This window comes from Terrapene carolina, unplaced genomic scaffold, assembly GCF_002925995.2.
Source record: "Terrapene carolina triunguis isolate 2854851 unplaced genomic scaffold, T_m_triunguis-2.0 Scaffold96, whole genome shotgun sequence".
Taxonomy (NCBI): domain Eukaryota; kingdom Metazoa; phylum Chordata; order Testudines; family Emydidae; genus Terrapene; species Terrapene triunguis.
The window spans coordinates 14,920,300-14,934,028 of NW_020664447.1; the positions used below are offsets into that span (position 1 = coordinate 14,920,300).

At 47.1% G+C, this 13,729-nt stretch overlaps 1 protein-coding gene across 3 annotated transcripts in view; it reads right to left on the reverse strand.

The window, feature by feature from the left end:
- Positions 1-13,729, reverse strand: part of BBOX1 (gamma-butyrobetaine hydroxylase 1) — a 110,650-nt gene that overhangs the window by 78,500 nt on the left and 18,421 nt on the right. The window lies entirely within an intron of this gene.

Below are 13,729 nucleotides of genomic sequence, written 5' to 3' on the forward strand. Positions count from 1 at the left end.
CAGCGCCGAGGACATCACGGTGACAATGGGTCATGTGGATGTTGTGGAACGGCGATTCTGGGCCCGGGAAACAAGCACGGACTGGTGGGACCGCATAGTGCTGCAGGTCTGGGATGAATCCCAGTGGCTGCGAAACTTTCGCATGCAGAAGGGGACTTTCCTGGAACTTTGTGAGTTGCTGTCCCCTGCCCTGAAGCGCAATGACACCCGGATGCGAGCAGCCCTGACTGTCCAGAAGCGAGTGGCCATAGCCCTCTGGAAGCTTGCAACGCCAGACAGCTACCGGTCAGTCGCGAACCACTTTGGCGTGGGCAAATCTACCGTGGGGGTTGTTGTGATGCAAGTAGCCAACGCAATCGTTGAGGTACTGCTCTCAAAGGTAGTGACCCTGGGAAACGCGCAGGCCATCATAGATGGCTTCGCCGCGATGGGATTCCCAAACTGCGGTGGGGCTATAGATGGAACTCACATCCCTATCCTGGGACCGGACCACCAGGCCAGCCAGTACATTAACAGAAAGGGCTACTTTTCAATGGTGCTGCAAGCACTGGTGGACCATCGGGGACGTTTTACAAACATCAACGTCGGATGGCCGGGCAAGGTTCATGATGCTCGCGTTTTCAGGAACTCTGGTCTGTTTAGATGGCTGCAGGAAGGTATTTACTTCCCGGACCACAAAATAATTCTTGGGGATGTGGAGATGCCTACAGTGATCCTCGGGGACCCAGCCTACCCGCTAATGCCCTGGCTCATGAAGCCCTATACTGGCGCCCTGGACACTGAAAAAGAACTCTTCAACTACCGGCTGAGCAAGTGCAGAATGGTGGTGGAGTGTGCTTTTGGCCGTCTCAAGGGGAGATGGAGAAGCTTACTGACTCGCTGTGATCTCAGCGAAACCAATATCCCCATTGTTATAGCAGCTTGCTGTGTGCTCCACAATCTCTGTGAGAGCAAGGGGGAGACCTTTATGGCAGGGTGGGAGGTTGAGGCAAATAGCCTGGCTTCTGATTACGCCCAGCCAGACAGCCGGGCGATTAGAAGAGCCCAACGGGACGCGCTGTGCATCCGGGAGGCTCTGAAAGCTAGGTTCCTGAGTGAGCAGGGTAACCTGTGACTTTTAAGTTTGTGTACAGAGAAGCTGAACCTGCCCCCCTTTCTTTACCCACTAAATGTTCAGTATCCTCTCCAGTTACATACCCCCTTCACCCCCTTCCAACATACGTTTAAAAATAAAATTACTTCTATTTTGTTAATGGACACCGTTTTCTTTATTACTGTTTTCGCGGGAATGTTTTAAACCTGGGACGCAGACTGTGGTGGGGAGCGGCTGTAGTGTACTGATGCAAATGACGCTTCTAAACTCCAGGAATGACAGGCTCCGCACTGGTGGACTGGTTGTTTCAACGGAGCCTGCCAGCCCTCCTGATCGGGACTGCGTGTATGTGGGGGCTATGTGACTTTGTGGCAGGGGGAGGAGGGTTACAGATCCCCTGCCGCGTGGCTCTGTGATCCAGGATAAGGACCGCTGCATAAGATCTGTAATTGCCCTCCCCCGCCACAAAGTCACAGAGCAACCCCTCCCCCACACAGAACATGAAAACCACCTCCCAGACTGACTAGTCACTGCACTGTGTATGTGCCCTGCTGCTGGACCTGCCCCCGCCTGTGTACCCTGCTAAAGGTGACTGTCCTGTCCAATTACCAACCCCCTTCCCCCCCTTCAGACAGACTCTCCTCCAAAAGAACATGATGGAAACAGTAATTAACAGAAACGTACATTTTATTAGCAACTACACATGAAACTGGGGGGGTGAAACTTGGACGGGGGCTTGTGTGAGGCGGGAAGGAAAGGACTTGTCAAATTTTGGGGAATGAGAGCCTTCTAGTAGTAGAGCAGTCTGCAGGGGTGGAGTGAGAGTTTTCACGGACTCTGCCGCACCTCCTTCTTTGGACTTTGGGTGAGGGGGGTATGGGACTTGGTGGCGGGGGAGGGCGGTTACTGATAGACTGCAGCGGGGCTCTGTCCTCCTGCCTCCGTTCCTGCAGAACATCCACAAGGCGCCGGAGCGTGTCCGTTTGCTCCCTCATTAGTCCAAGCAGCGTTTGAGTCGCCTGCTGGTCTTCCTGCTGCCACCTCTCCTCACGTTCCATGTGTGTCCGGTGCATTTGGGACAAGTTCTCCCTCCACTGGGTCTGCTGTGCTGCCTGGGCTCGGGAGCAGCCCATTAGTTCCAAGAACATGTCCTCCCGCGTCCTCTTCTTCCTCCGCCTAATCTGCGCTAGCCTCTGGGAGTGTGATGCCAGGCTGTGTTGGGAGACAGTCGCAGATGTGGCTGTGGGAATGGGAAAAAGGGAGTGAATTCCTCAGAAAGATAAATTTCGTTGTGAACAAAGAACATGGTCTTTCTCTGTGAACAAGACCATGCACTGTACCTATCACATGCGCACTCAGGACAAGGTCGAATTTTCGGCCCTCGCATTCAGTGACTGGGGTCTTGCACTGCCGATTTGAGAAGCGGGGCAGGACACCGGAATTTGTGTAGCAGGCAGACATGGTAAGCCGTAGACTTGTGGCTGCTTAAAACTTTGATAGTAGCACTGGCCTCCTTTCACATTGAAAGCAATGCTAGTCCCTGCTGCCAGCAATCCGGCAAGCATCAACTCTGCCCCTGTCCCACCCCCTCGTGGCTGTCCCAGGGAAAGATCCCTGTATGCCGCCCCTCTCCCGCCTCCACCGCGTGGCTGTAAACCGGCGGTTACAGTTCTGTAAAGGAACGGGCAAGCAGTCCCAATACTAACATTCCCCTACCTAATTCAAAGCAGGTCACCATGAGAGACATCACCCTGATGAGGATCTCAGACAGAGATAAAGAAAGAATGCTTCGGGAAAGCCTGCAAAGACCAGGGCCGTATGCTGCCATGCTCTGCAGGGCAATGATCCCGGAGTACCTGATGGTCTCCTGGCGCAGAAACGTTTCATACCACGGAGGACCCAATAAAGCCACTCTCCCCAGGAACCTGATGAAAAGGCTTTCCAATTACCTCCAGGAGAGCTTCGTCGAGATGTCCCAGGAGGATTTCTGCTCTATCCCCGGACATGTAGACCGCATTTTACTGTAGCTGCACTGGCAGGGACTAAACAGTAGAGCGGCTTGGGCAGAACAATCATGCAAAACCGGACATTGTTAGATTTGTTTTTAATAGTTGCACTGCCAGGGACTGAAACGTTAAGCGCCTAGGGCAAACTAATCATGAGAAACCCATTGTTGGTATTGTTAAAATTCCTGTTCTGTTAAAAATAAATGTTTAGAGGTTTAAAACACTTACTGGCTGATCCTTCCCCTGATTCTGTGTCCGGGTTAATGGCTGGGGACGGTTGGTAGGGAATCTCTGTGAGGGTGATGAAGAGATCCTGGCTGTCGGGGAAATCAGCGTTGCAAGCGCTGACGACTGCCTCGTCCTCCTCATCTTCCCCGTCCGCTAACATGTCCGAGGAACCGGCCGTGGACAATATCCCATCCTCAGAGTCCACGGTCACTGGTGGGGTAGTGGTGGCGGCCGCACCTAGGATGGAATGCAGTGCCTCGTAGAAACGGGATGTCTGGGGCTGGGCTCCGGAGCGTCCGTTTGCCTCTTTGGTCTTCTGGTAGCCTTGTCTCAGCTCCTTGATTTTCACGCGGCACTGCGTTGCATCCCGGCTGTATCCTCTCTCTGCCATGGCTTTAGAGATCTTCTCGTAGATCTTTGCATTCCGTCTTTTGGAGCGCAGCTCGGAAAGCACGGACTCATCTCCCCACACAGCGATGAGATCCAAGACTTCCCGATCAGTCCATGCTGGGGCCCTCTTTCTAGTCTGAGATTGCACGGCCATCTCTGCTGGAGAGCTCTGCATCGTTGCCAGTGCTGCTGAGCTCACCACGATGTCCAAACAGGAAATGAGATTCAAACTGCCCAGACAGGAAAAGGAATTCAAATTTTCCCGGGGCTTTTCCTGTGTGGCTGGTCAGAGCATCCGAGCTCGGACTGCTGTCCAGAGCGTCAACAGAGTGGTGCACTGTGGGATAGCTCCCGGAGCTATTAGCGTCGATTTCCATCCACACCTAGCCTAATTCGATATGGCCATGTCGAATTTAGCGCTACTCCCCTCGTTGGGGAGGAGTACAGAAGTCGAATTTAAGAGACCTCTATGTCGAACTAAATAGCTTTGTGGTGTGGACGGGTGCAGGGTTTATTCGATGTAACGGCGCTAAATTCGACATAAACGCCTAGTGTAGACCAGGCCTCAGTGTAGTTAAGTACTAGTTGAAGGCTGTTTTTACCATTAAAAAAAGAAGAAACTGGCTGACAATCCTATATGTTTTCTATAGTTGGACTACTAGTTATAACAGAAGTAATGATAAACACGTTACAAATACCATAGATTAAATTGGACTGATAGTCGTTCACAATATTAACATAGAATATCCTACAGCTTTTAAAACTGTTATGCTTAATTTGCTAGTTTTTGTTTTCTAACAAAGATCTTTTAGGACTTGATCCAACTCTGCTGGTATCAAAAGAGTCTTTCCATTGACTCCAACGTGCTTTGGATCAGACCCATAGTTTCCAGTATATATTTCTGATATGAGTGTGCATCACTTTTAGTTTAAGTACATTTGCATTAACAGAAGTGAAAGGCTTCTCTACTGATTCACTGCTATGGCTTAGACTGTGTACCCTAATGCCTGAGCAGAGTGGACTTCAGCATGTGATTCTTCCCACTCACTCTTGGAAGGCATTGATCCCCCCAACCCTGTGCCTTGACCATGGTCTGAGTCCATGCAGAGCGAGGGACAGAGAATAGGCGGGCTGAGGGGAGTAGTGAGTGAACTGGGATGCACACACACACATCATTCCACCTCTTTTGCCCCATGGAGCTGAAAGTACAACCTGGTTTTTCAGCAGAACTCCCTTTTCCTGCCCCTTGCAGCTACTTCTGAAGTCCCAGTAACCAGCACAGCCAGAGGAATTGCAAGTAGAGTGGTTCCAAGGGGGTCAGGGGAGGGGGGAGACAAACAACAGAGGAAGAAATGCAAGGGTATCTTTGCAGAGATTTCCGCCTCAGCTCCCACAGCTGGGGGCAATACGGGCCCATATCTTCACACTTAGTGCAATTAGTTGCTCTACAAACTCTTATCATTTTGGAAGAGATTGTGGGGGTATCTAGATTTAAGTACATTTTCCAAGTTATAAAATCGAAAAGAAGGTGTGATTTTAAAATACTTAAATTCTTCCATCTAATTTTTTTTAATGACTGCATAATAAAACGTATTGTAAAATTCTATGTCACACAAAACATCTTATTTTCCCATATGCGGAACAACAGGGAACATTATTCTTCTTTTATCCAAGAAAATCTACAGCTTGAGAATCTATTAAAAAGCTGTTCTAAACAGGGATTGTGTTCTTTGCCAATGTTTCCTGGTGGTACCCAGTCCCACTCACATTATTCATTATTCTATCGTGTCAGCATTGTGCATTCTTTCCACTATTTAAGTATAGTCAATATAATTTCCATTTTGCTACCATAGGATAGGATTCAAGGATACAAGTTATAAAAAGCTGAGCAGTTAAGAAATAAAGATGAACCATCAGCACGTTGACAGTCTTCATCCTCACTTTCATGGCTGAAATCGCTCCATTGAAAACTGTTTATTTTTCAAAACCTTTACAGGAAAACTTAATAGCTGAGCATTTCACAAGGAATGAAATGCAAGTCCAATGGAGCTCATTCATGACTTTCAAACCCAATTATGGTATGGCTGATACAAAACAGACTTATGTGCTTAAAAAAACCTGGAGGACTGCATGGGCTATGGGCTTATTAAGGAACTAGAGAGCCAGCCTTTGCTAGGTTGTCAGTTCACTGGAATATAGGAATTGCCAAACTGAACTGATCAGTTATCTTCTAGTCCAATATCCTGTCTCTGACAGGAACCAGCTGTTTCAGCTGCAGGTACAAGAGACCCAAATTCAGCGTACATCAGTAGTAACAGGAAGTTACCAGCTGATGGCAGTTTGGCTGTTGGTGGGAAACGTACAGGTGGTCTCAGGCCTGTTTCTCATGGACAGGTGTCCACCATCACAAATATCACTTAATATTATTTAACATTTGTATGTAATGTAGCACTAGAGCTGTACATGGTGCTTTACAGAGAGCTCTAACTGGCAACCTTAAAGAGACCCATCTTTTCAAGGCAAGGGAGACTGTGCTCTCCCCTGCTTCGCGTGGCTTGTTTCTGGAATAAAAATTAATTGAACTTACTGTGCGGAAAAAATAAAAAACTTCCAGACACCTTTTATATCTCCCCATCCCCCACAAGGCACAGATGGGAAAATTAGGACCTTTTAGGTTTGAACAACTGGATGGTAGTCAGTCAGGTTTTCTTTCTGTTTTAGTAAAATGCAGTAATTGCTACTAAATAATAAATAAAAAAGAGGGGATAGTGAGTCTGACAACTGTGACATAGCTATTTCAAAAGGAGAAATCCTTGTGAAAACGTAGTAAAGACAGAAAACCAGGACATTATGTGAAGTGGTCACAAAATTCTTCCCCAATAGACAACTTTTTAACCTTGATTAGAGAGAGAGAGAGAGAGACTCGGACATACTGACATTTTAAACGACAAAAAACATAGTTAATGGAGAGTTAAGGTTGCCGTTTGTGCCCTTCCAGCATGTCAAGTTCAGCAAAACTCAAATTTTTCCATCCGTATAAGGGGGATAACGGGACACAGAAAGAAGTGACTTGCCCAAGGTAACCGACCAGGCTGGTGGCAGAGCTAGGAATAGTCCCAGTGCAGTCGTCTTACCTCTAGACCACAGTCACTATGTAATGCCTCAGTTTTCCTCTCCCTCTTGTACACTTTGCTATAGTGAATGGAGATCATAGAATCATAGAACTGGAAGAGACCTCGAGAGGTCATCTAGTCCAGTCCCCTGCACTCAAGGCAGGACTAAGTATTATCTAAACCATTCCTGACAGGTGTTTGTCCAACCTGCTCTTAAAAATCCCCAATGATGGAGATTCCACAACCTCCCTAGGCAATTTATTCCAGTGCTTAACCATTCTGACCGTTAGGAAGTTTTTCCTAATGTCCAGCCTAAACCACCCTTACTGCAATTTAAACCCATTGCTTCTTGTCCTATCCTCAGAGGTTAAGAACAACAATTTTTCTCCCTCCTCCTTGTAACAACCTTTTACGTACTTGAAAACTGTTATGTCCCCTCTCAGTCTTCTCTTCTCCAGACTAAACAAACCCAATTTTTTCAATCTTCCCTCATAGGTCATGTTTTCTAGACCTTTAATCATTTTTGTTGCTCTTCTCTGGACTTTCTCCAGTTTGTCCACATTTTTCCTGAAATGTGGCACCCAGAACTGAACAGAATACTCCAGTTGAGGCCTAATCAGCGTGGAGTAGAGCGGAAGAATTACTTCTCGTGTCTTGCTTACAATACTCCTGCTAATACATCCCAGAATGATGTTTTCTTTTTTTGCAACAGCGTTACACTGTTGACTCATATTTAGCTTGTGATCCACTATGACCCCCAGATCCCTTTCCTAGACAGTCATTTCCTATTTTGTATGTGTGCAATTGATGGTTCCTTCCTAAGTAGAGTACTTTGCATTTGTCCTTATTAAATTTCATCCTATTTACTTCAGACCATTTCTCCAGTTTGTCCAGATCATTTTGAATTTTAATCCTATTCTCCAAAGCACTTGCAACCCCTCCCAGCTTGGTATCGTCCGCAAACTTTATAAGTGTACTCTCTATGCCATTATCTAAATCACTGACGAAGATATTGAACAGACCCAGACCCAGAACTGATCCCTGAGGGACCCCACTCGTTATGCCCTTCCAGCATGACTGTGAACCACTGATAAGTACTCTCTGGGAACAATTTTCCAACCAGTTATGCACCCACCTTGTAGTAGCTCCATCTAGGTTGCATTTCCCTAGTTTGTTTATGAGAAGGTCATGCGAGATAGTATCAAAAGCCTTACTAAAATCAAGATATACCACATCTACTGCTTCCCCCCGATCCACAAGGCTTGTTATCCTATCAAAGAAAGCTATCAGGTTGGTTTGACATGATTTATTCTTGACAAATCCATGCTGACTGTTATTTATCACCTTATTATCTTCTAGGTGTTTGCAAATTGATTACTTAATTATTTGCTCCATCATCTTTCTGGGTACAGAAGTTATGCTGACTGGTATGTAATTCCCAGGGTTGTCCTTATTTCCCTTTATAGATGGGCACTATATTTGTCCTTTTCCAGTCTTCTGGAATGTCTCCCGTCTTCCATGACTTTTCAAGGATAATTGCTAATGGCTCAGATATCTCCTCAGTCAGCTAGCTCCTTGAGTATTCTAGGATGCATTTCATCAGGCCCTGGTGATTTGAGGACATCTAACTTGTCTAAGTAATTTTTGACTTGTTCTTTCCCTTTTTTAGACTCTGATTCTACCTCATTTTCACTGGCATTCACAATGTTAGACGTCCAATCGCCACCAACCTTCTTGGTGAAAACCGAAACAAAGAAGTCATTAAGCACCTCTGCCATTTCCACATTTTCTGATAATGGCCATGCTTTGAAATGTTTGTTGTGAATAACAGGGCTGGTGAGAGAAATTTCATCCATGGTTTATGTTCTAAAACTGACAGTTTTACTAAATGGTTGTTACAATAACTTTAAGGGGTGAGAGAAGACTGGTATATCTCTCTCCTTCTCCACCCTGTGCCCCACTGTTCACCGCACTATGTAGCCCTCTCGGCCTCAACATTTCCAGCTCTCCTTCCCCTTCCCAGCCCATTAAGCCACTACTTGGCACTGTAGAAGCCATTAACATTTAAGAAGTTGCACCTTGCTGCTGTGTACACATTTCAGAGGCAGCAATTTACTATAGGGCTGCATGCTACCTTGTTTATATAGTTTGAGCTGCACACTAAGCAGGGCCCTCACTTTCACTACCCATGCCCAAGCTGGGACTCCTGTCCCTGCTTGAGCCAGGCTTTCCCAGCTTTGCCTCAGGCCTACCCAATGGGGTTGCCAGGCATCAGGTTTTCGACCAGAACGCCCAGTCGAAAAGGGACCCCTGGGAGATCCCGTCAGCAGTGCTGACGGGGCCGTAAAAAGTCTGGTTGGCGGCACGGAGCAGTGGGGGCCAAGGGCTAAGGCAGGCTCCCTGCCCTGGCTCTGCTCAGTTCCTGGAAGCGGTGGCATGTCCCTCTGGCTCCTAGGCTCTGCAGCTCCAATTGGCTGGGACCCGCCACAGCAGGGTCAGTGCCTGTGGGCGAGGGCAGCGCACAGAGATGCCTGGGAGCCATAGGGAGCTGCTGGCTGCCTAGGAGCCGCCTGCGGTAAGTGCCACCCAGAGCCCGCACCCTGACCCTCTACCCCAGCCGTGAGCCCCCTCCCTCACCCGAATTCCCTCCCGGAACTTGCACCCCACACTCCCTCCCGCACCCCAAAACCCTGCCCCAGCCCTGAGCCCTCTCCCGCACTGTGAACCCTCCTGCCCCAGCCCGGAGCCCCCTTCCACACCCTGAACCCCTCATTTCTGGCCCCACCCCAAAGCCTGCACCCCCAGCCCAGAGCCCATACCCCCTCCTACATCCCAACCCCAGCCCTGAGCCTCTCCTGCACTCTGAACCCCTTGGCCCCAGCCGGAGTCCCCTCCCGCACCCCCAAACCCCTCATCCCCAGCCCCATCCCAGAGCCCACAACCCCAGCTGGAGCCCTCACTCCCCCCCACACCTCAATCCTCTGCCCCAGCCCTGAGTCCCCTCCCACATCCCAAACCCCTCATCCCGGAGGGAGGGGGGATGGAGTGAGTGGGGGGCGAGGCCTCAGAGAAGGGGCAGATCAGGGGCGGGGCCTCTGGAAAGGGGTGGGGAAGGGGGCAAGGCAAGGGTGTTCAGCTTTCTGTAATCAGAAAGTTGGCAACCCTACTACCCAATCCAATCCACCCCTTCTCAAACTGGGCCTCTCCCCCATACACTCTGGCCACCCCACAGAGGGGCATTGTGTATCTTAACTATTTATTCTCTGGATTTCAGATGCTTAAATTTGTGTTACTTCAGTCCCCCCACTTCAGATCCCAGAACACACAGTGGGCAGGGAGAGTGGCTCAGATCCCTGCAAAGGGGTAGGGTTCTCCCCCCAGATCCCAGCTCTCACACACAAGGGGTGAATTCAGGGCTGACAGGCCCCACCACCCCTTAACCCTCAAATTCCTCTGCTATCCCTCATATTCCAACCCTGCCTATCCTCTTCCCTCCACTTCTTCTAAGCCCTACCCTGTCCCCCTTGCCTGAGCCTCCCAAATTCCTCTTCCATCCCCTACCAACCATTCCCATTTATCCCCCTCCCCATAATACTCCTTTCCATTGCTGCAGACCCAAAGTCCTCTTCCCCAATACCACCTCTTGCATCCCTAATACCTCTCCTCTCCTAGTGTAATTTATTTCCTTTTCAAAAACAATGAGGAGTCCGGTGGCACCTTAAAGACTAACAGATTTATTCGGGCATAAGCTTTCGCGGATAAAAAACCCCACTGAACTCCTCGTTGTTTTTGTGGCTACAGACTTACACAGCTACCCCTCTGATACTTTTCAAAAACAGTTTCAGCACTTTGCAAATATTCTGCTGTACTCTGATTACATTTCACAAACACACGCCACACACACCCCTGGACAGAACCAAATTTTTCCCACATGTTTACAGTTCATTTTTAGATTTTTGCCCAGGGTGGATTTCAGACTTCAAAGTTGCAAGCTCAGAGAGGTGTTAAGTGGCCCATTCATTCCAATGAAATGTTCTCAGCTGAAAGAGAACACCCCATGGAGATGAATACATCCTGAAACAATAGCTCCGAGACCTGTGAACTGCTCCATTCATGCCAGTGGGTGTTCTCTCCCCATCCCCAGTGTTGAAGAGTTTCTTACATGTCAATCCTACCTGTTCTCAGCTTCTCACCCAGTCTCAGCAGAGTGTTCTCTGTGCCTGCTTTCACCATGTCTGTTCCAAGCTTCCCACCCAAAGGGGCAAGGCTTCCCCAGAAGTGATGCTCAGGAACTCCCAGAAAGGCAAGATCCCTCCAGTACCTGGCTCACATGGGGCCAGAACCCTCAGATACTGGCGCACACATGGGGACAGCACAGGAAGCATTCAATAAATCAGATGTGTTTGTTCCTCCTCTCTATGATTTTGACATACTTTTGACACCTAGTTTTTGAAACCAGAAATGTTGTTCTTTACCAACAGCTATCATAAAAAAGAGAAATTACCCAATACCAAAAGCAAATAACTACTTGTAAAAGAAATGCCACAACTGTGACAATATCAACAGTAGAGGTTAACCTCTAACCTAAGGCATGATGGTTAGGGATTAGATTAGCTATTACAATTGTTCTGAAAGATTATTGGCTTGGTATGAGAAACTGGTAACATCATACCACTGGAATCTGATTCTCATCTTAATTTACATGTGTTTTGCACCAGAGTAAATGACTTCAAGAGAGTTACTCCTGATTTATACCAGTGTAAGAGGAGAATCAGGCCATGTGAGTCTAGAAAACAAACACTCAATTTACATAATGAAAGCTTCCATTTGCAAACGAAATCTGAGGAAAATTAAAAGAAGCTGTTCACTGTATCCAACCATTTATTTTTCTGGAACGTGGTGAAGAGCAGAAAGACACACAAGAACATAAAGCCACCTCAATTATCAATCTCATTGCTGTATTACAACAGGCAATTTATATTATTTAGTATAACATATATAAACGTATTGCCTCATCTGTATCATGGAAAACCAAGTTTCTGAAAATTATTGACCAAATAACAAAGTATCCCCTTCCTTAGTTATTAAAGTCTGATTGCCCAGTCCTTACCCACAACCCAACCAGCTCAGCACCTTCCCTTTGCAGGGGAAAAAGTGCCACAGAGATGGCTGCCAACACTTCCTCATCGGATGGGTACACCCAACAAATATGGGTCCTTTCTACATGTGGATCCCAGGGAGACACTCAAGCCACCTCCCCTCGATCCCTCAGAAAAAGGAGAAGAGAAACTAGAGTTGTTTTCTATGGAAAGCCAGGAGACTAACTTTCTGCCTCTAGACAATAAATGTTCTCATTTTGAAAGTTTCAATGGCTTGATCCAAAGTTCCCTTAAGTGAATGGAAAGACTCCCATTAACTTCAATAGGCTTTGAATCAGGCAGTAAGAGGGGAACCCAGGGAAGCCTCTATCTCTTAAGGGAACAAATGTTTCAAGGCTATTTGAGCTAGTGTCAGATACTGTAAAAAAGAACAAGGGGTTTTGAGAAAGAGATAAGAAACTGCTAAGCATGAGCATAAATTATATTCAATTTCTCCTGAGTAGTTAATGTACGGAATTATTGAGGGTATAAATTGATTTAAACACTGCATTGTGAGAGTTTGGGGACAATATCATTTGAAGACTTCACAAAATGCTCCGAGATCAGCAGTATACCTTTGAACTGATAATTAAAAATAAAGCCAACAAAAACTCAGACCATGCCAAGGTGCAATATTATAGTATGCCTGAGATTTTGGAGCAAGAAATTATCAATTGCAAACTTCCCTGGAGCTACTGGAGGTGAATCTGGCCCAGAATGTATGTTTATTTTATTATGAATAAAACCCATACTATTGAACAGACAAACAGGCAGACAACCACAGAATATCCTGCCACGTGACAAAATGTACTAATCAAATCAGTGGTTCTCAACCTATTTATCATTGTGGGCCGCATATGCAGCTCTCTTTGTGTTATGTGGGTTGCATCCACACTATATACTACTGTATGGCCTAAGGATGTCACATGGGCTGCAGCTGTGTGCTGATTGGGCCACAAGTGGCCCATGGGCTGCGGGTTGAGAACCACTGAACCAAATGAAGTATTCTGTCTTCCCAGACTCTGCCACCTGCTTGCAACAATTTTTGTTGTTACATGATTGCAAACAATACCTTACCTGTACTGACTGGTTGTTTCTGTGTAACTTTGCACCAGGTGCCAGGATCTCAATTCTAAACCAGATGCCTTGTTGTGCCATTCAGGAGGTACAATGAGCTGGATTCTGGCCATACCTGGCCAGCTGAGAGTCCCATTGTTGGGGGGGGCAAGGAGAGAGTCAGCTGGCAGAGCTGGCTCCTGCATCAGATGCTCCAACTGATCCCATTATAGGAGCCATGGCAGGGGCAGGGAAGGTTGAAGGGAGGGAGCAGAACTCCATTAGGATGCTCTAACTCGTGCCAGCTACGAATAAAGCTGTAACTGGTTCCCTGATACTCATCCCCCTTCTGTACTGAGCATAGCCCAGACACAGGAGAGCTTCAAGCCCCATGTGTCTTGGAATTTTCTTTTTTCATCTAAAATAAAAAGTTAAATACAAAACAAAAATAACTACCTCCTGCTGTGCCTCCCCCATGATTATTTACCAACTTCCAGCATCTGTCCTTTTGTTGTGCTTAAAAATGAGCCTGACCCAAACTCCAGACCTGCACACTTCTGAACTTTTGGGAAATTCATATTTCAGATGGGATTTTTGCAGCCCATCTCTAGTCACTTTTCATAAAAATTAAATTCCTGTTTTAACAGATAAAATCTTAACCCTTAATCCAGAATGAATCACTTTTCTTGCAGAACAGAACTAACG